Source organism: Macrobrachium nipponense, chromosome 15, assembly GCF_015104395.2.
Source record: "Macrobrachium nipponense isolate FS-2020 chromosome 15, ASM1510439v2, whole genome shotgun sequence".
Taxonomy (NCBI): Eukaryota; Metazoa; Arthropoda; class Malacostraca; order Decapoda; family Palaemonidae; genus Macrobrachium; species Macrobrachium nipponense.
In genome coordinates this window covers 46,606,348-46,612,078 of record NC_087208.1, presented here as the reverse complement: position 1 = coordinate 46,612,078, position 5,731 = coordinate 46,606,348, and positions in this window count along the sequence as shown.

Here is a 5,731-nt window from a genome sequence, read left to right as displayed (position 1 = left end):
AGCAGAGGTTGATATCAGGAGAGGGATCTTCCAGGGCGACTCACTGTCCCCACTTCTCTTCATAGTAGCCATGATTCCCATGACAAAAGTACTACAGAAGATGGATGCCGGGTACCAACTCAAGAAAAGAGGCAACAGAATCAACCATCTGATATTCATGGACGACATCAAGCTCTATGATAAGAGCATCAAGGAAATAGATACCCTAATCCAGACTGTAAGGATTGTATCTGGGGACATCAGGATGGAGTTTAAAATAGAAAAATGCGTCTTAGTTAACATACAAAAAGGCAAAGTAACGAGAACTGAAGGGATAAAGCTACCAGATGGGAGCAACATCAAACACATAGATGAGACAGGATACAAATACCTGGGAATAATGGAAGGAGGGGATATAAAACACCAAGAGATGAAGGACACGATCAGGAAAGAATATATGCAGAGACTCAAGGCAATACTCAAGTCAAAACTCAACACCGGAAATAGGATAAAAGTCATAAACACATGGGCAGTGCCAGTAATCAGATACAGCGCAGGAATAGTGGAATGAACGAAGGCAGAACTCCGCAGCATAGATCAGAAAACCAGGAAACATATGACAATACACAAAGCACTACACCCAAGAGCAAATACGGACAGACTATACATAACACGAAAGGAAGGAGGGAGAGGACTACTAAGTATAGAGGACTACATCAACATCGAAAACACAGCACTGGGCAATATCTGAAAACCAGTGAAGACGAGTGGCTAAAGAGTGCATGGGAAGAAGGACTAATAAAAGTAGACGAAGACCCAGAAATATACAGACAGTAGAATGACAAACAAAACAGAGGACTGGCACAACAAACCAATGCATGGACAATACATGAGCCAGACTAAAGAACTAGCCAGCGATGACACATGGCAATTGCTACAGAGGGGAGATCTAAAGAAGGAAACTGAAGGAATGATAACAGCGGCACAAAATCAGGTCCTAAGAACCAGATATGTTCAAAGAACGATAGACGGAAATAACATCTCTCCCATATGTATTAAGTGCAATATGAAAAATGAAACCATAAAGCATATAGCAAGTGAATGCCCGGCACTTGCACAGAACCAGTACAAAAAGAGGCATGATTCAGTGGCAAAAGCCCTCCACTGGAGCCTGTGCAAGAAACATCAGCTACCTTGCAGTAATAAGTGGTACGAGCACCAACCTGAAGGAGTGATTGAACGATCAGGCAAAGATCCTCTGGGACTATGGTATCAGAACGGATAGGGTGATACGTGCAAATAGACCAGACGTGACGTTGATTGACAAAGTCAAGAAAGTATCACTCATTGATGTCGCAATACCATGGGACACCAGAGTTGAAGAGAAAGAGAGGGGAAAAATGTATAACTATCAAGATCTGAAAATAGAAACAAGAAGGATATGGGATATGCCAGTGGAAATCGTACCCATAATCATAGGAGCACTAGGCACGATCCCAAGATCCCTGAAAAGGAATCTAAAAAAGCTAGAGGCTGAAGTAGCTCCAGGACTCATGCATAAGAGTGTGATCCTAGAAACGGCGCACATAGTAAGAAAAGTGATGGACTCCAAACGAGGCAGAATGCAACCCGCAACCCCACACTATAAATACCACCCATTCGAATTGGAGGACTGTGATAGAGAAAAAAAAAAGAAAAAAAAATAATAATAATAATAACAAGAGAACAAGCCATTGTGTCCATATCAGTACCATATATATAACAAATTTTATAAGTTATTATTTTCTTTCAGTTTTTCCACAAAAAGAATCATCATGCCACAAAAAACGTTCTCTCTCTCTCTCTCTCTCTCTCTCTCTCTGTCTCTCTCTGTCTCTCTCTCTCTTTTCTGTTAATTCTAAGCCACTCGTAACACAGCATTTGAGATTACATCCAATCATCATTAGGTGCCAAGTCTGCTTAAGGAATGTAATTTTCGCCAACCCAAAACAGTCCCCCTCAACACGCCCTCCTCACAGCCCCCCCCCCCCCCCCCCCCCCCCAAAAAAAAAAAAAAAAAAAAAAAAGTGGTAAAAAAAGAACCTGTGGTCTCTGTTTTTCCTGAAAAGAAGGCTAATCCGTCTGCCTTTGGGGTTTCATGCATGAATTTCCATTCTTTAAACCTTGACTTTTCCCTCGTAGGGATTTGCGTCCAGGTGGCAAAGGTCGGATTACATTTGAAGGATTTATTTTTTTATACGTATCAAAAAAATACTTTTCTCGTGACCTATTGGTACAGGGCAGCTACATTCCCTAGCTCGTTAAAATAAAAATATATACAGACATTCTTAAATATTTTTTATTATCTTTTTTTTTCTGTTTTCTGCTGCTTCTCATAACTGGCATTAGTTTGGACAAAAATATCAATAAAATTTTTGGAAACGTTTTTAGTAGCTTCTCTTCATAGTGAACAGTAATTGCAAAAAACGTTTACAGAAATTTGTAAACGTATTCAAATCCTTTTCTTGTTTTATGTAGCTTCTCTTTACTGTCACCAGTTTAAGCATAAAATATCTATAAAATTGCACGAACATTTTAAAACTTTTTCCTTCTTTATGAAGCTTCTCTGTACTATCACCAGAGAGAGAGAGAGAGAGAAGAGAGAGAGAGAGAGAGAGAGATTTGTCAGTAAATAGGACATGCTGTCCAGGGGGTGAAGTTAACCTCATCGAGGCCTGGGAAAGAGAGAGAGACAGAGATTTGTTAGTATATAGGACATGCGTTCCGGGGGTTGAAGATTACCTCATCGAGGCCTGGGAAAGAGAGAGAGAGAGAGAGAGAGAGAGAGAGAGAGAGAGAGAGAGAGAGAGAGCATAGCAAACAAAATCCATTAACTAGAATTATATATTAATCATCATAAGAAATTACTTAGCTTCTTTGTTCTTCCAGTTGACCAGCGAGGCTACGTATAGGTTCTCAGAGTTATCTCTCTCTCTCTCTCTCTCTCTCTCTCTCTCTCTCTCTCTCTCTCTCTCTCTCAAGCCTCCTAGACCCGCCAATCGTTTCAGGATTTTATCCCAGGCCAAAGGAATTCCACAGAAGGTGGGAGGATCCGAATAAAGTTGATTTACAGCCTGGAACACGTCCCGAGTCTTCCCAACCACCTCGTTTCAGGCCACACCCTGTGCGTTTGTGTATGTGTGTGTATATGTGTGTATATATGTGTGCGTGCGTGTGTGTGTGTGTGTGTGTGTGTGATGGTGGAAATATTTCTGGCCTCCTAACCTAAAGGCTAAGAATAGATAGATCGCACAAAGCCAGTTGACAGAGGAATGAAAGAAACCGAGAGGAGAGAAATTTGAATTCCTGAATTGAAGTAAAAGTCAATTCGTCCGCAGCCTTTTCTATATGTAACATCCAAGGCTTTTACTAGTGTTTCTATATATATATATATATATATATATATAGTATATATATATATATATATATATATATATATATATATATATATATATATATATCATGTGATTTTTTTCAACACATTACGGTGGTGGTTTATTTATAATAATCACCAGGCTGTAAATGTCGTTTAATACCCAATTCGCGCTGCTTCGGGAATTTCCCCAATGGGGAATGACTACCGGAGGGGAATTACTATCCATTTGTCGCTTACAGTAATTCCCCGTCGGGGTTAATATTCCCATCGGGGATATCCCCCGAAGTGTCGTGCATTGAATACTGAATGATATTTATATGTTATGTATGTATATATATATATATATATATAATATAATATATATATATATATATATATATATATATATATATATATATATATATATATGGGTGTGTGTGTGTGCGTGTGTGTTTGTAGAGAAGGGAGTCGATTTGCTCTAAGTACCTCCAACTATTTACTCCAGTGAGGGCGATTAAGTCCTATGGGGTCAGAATATGCCAAATTCTCTGAAATCCCCAGACAGTTGATTTCCAATCGAGCTGGAATGTTTGTATTACGTTTGTGTTTGTGTGTGTATGTTTGTCTATGAATTCTTTTTGTTATTCGTTTTTTTTTTCATATTATAAGTCTCTCCCTGATAGGTAACTGAATTTAAAGATATCATTTGGAAAATGTGATTGAATGTTTGTATTTACGTTTGTGTGTTTGTGTGCATGTATGTTTGTCATTTCTCTTTGTTATTTCTTTTTGTTATGATATACGTTTCCCTAATAGGTAAATACATTGGAAGGTGTTATTAGGAAAATATGCTTGAATGTATTTACGTGGAATCGCTTCTGAAGTTGATCATTTCAAATGTGTTATCAGCAACGCTTTTTCATATTTTAATGAGAAAATACAATGAAAAATTATAATGAGATGACATTGTCTCCTTAAATACTGGGAAAATCTAGCTGTTTTCTTTTGAATTTGCGGCTAATATTATCCTTCAAGGTTTTCAATCATTTATACTTCAACCTCAATTTCAAATGACTGAAATGTCAGTTTTGCAGTTTTTGTCTTTTTTCCCCTAATTCAACCATTCTTTCATTCCATCCCAATTCAACAGTCTCCGCAAAAGAATGTCTGTCAAAAATCATTTCACACCATCAACTCTCGCATTAATGATCTTTTTGTCTAAATAAAAATCTGAAGCTTCAAATATTTCTCCAGTGTACCCACCGCCCCCATTGGGGTCAGTGGATGTTCCCACTGAAAACGAAGTCCATTTGGGACAAGCGCTGGTTTCCCCAGAAAGGTTTCCTTTTTAACATGAAGAGAGATGGTTCAACCTCTTTTATTAATACTCAGGGATAGCAGAATAGTGGAGATAATTAAAGAGGACTGGACACGAGGATATTCGTCGTGGGAGTGTGTTTGTGAGATGTGAAGTGGAGCTGGAGAATGAATTTCCTTGGACGAGAAGCGAAGAAACACTCACACACACACACAATAGTTCATCTGCTCAAATTCAAGATCTTGCCATATTTTGTCTTTTTTTTTTATTTAGCATAAAAGTTATCCTTGAATTTATTTCTAAACTGACACTCACGAACAAAAGGACTTTTCACGTGTATACGTAAATTCAAGATCATGTCATATTTTGTCGTTTTTTTTTTATTTTGCATAAAAGTTACTCTTTATTTCTAAACTGACACCCACGAACGAATATAATTTTCATGTGTATCAGCAAATTCAAGATCATGAGACATTTTTTCCATTTTTTCAGAATACTTATTCTGGAAAACATTTCAGAATTAAATACTTCATCTTGATTTTAGGAAAGTTGCTCTCATTCTTCCTAGAGAGAGAGAGAGAGAGAGAGAGAGAGAGAGAGAGAGAGAGAGAGAGAGAGAGAGAGAGAGAGAGAGAGAGAGAGGTGAACACTATGCTAAAGCTTAAAGATTTTTATAAAAATATATTTCGTCTGTAATTCTTCATTACCATCAAACGACACGGATTTCACTTCAGTATTCAAATACTTCGCTCTCAGGAGTTTAATCCTGGAGAAACCCTCGTTTTACAGTCTTTGAATATTACGAAATTAATGAGTAATTCCTCTCTAAATATCTAAAAGAGCATTGCTGGAAAGTTTTACTATTTCTGTTAAAGTAGGAAAGATATTTGTACATAGATGAATGTATATATATATATATATATATATATATATATATATATATATATATATATATATATATATATATATACATATATATAAATAAATGCATTTCCGTAGCGTTTATCAGGAGCTAAACATATTAAAAGGACATATCTTTA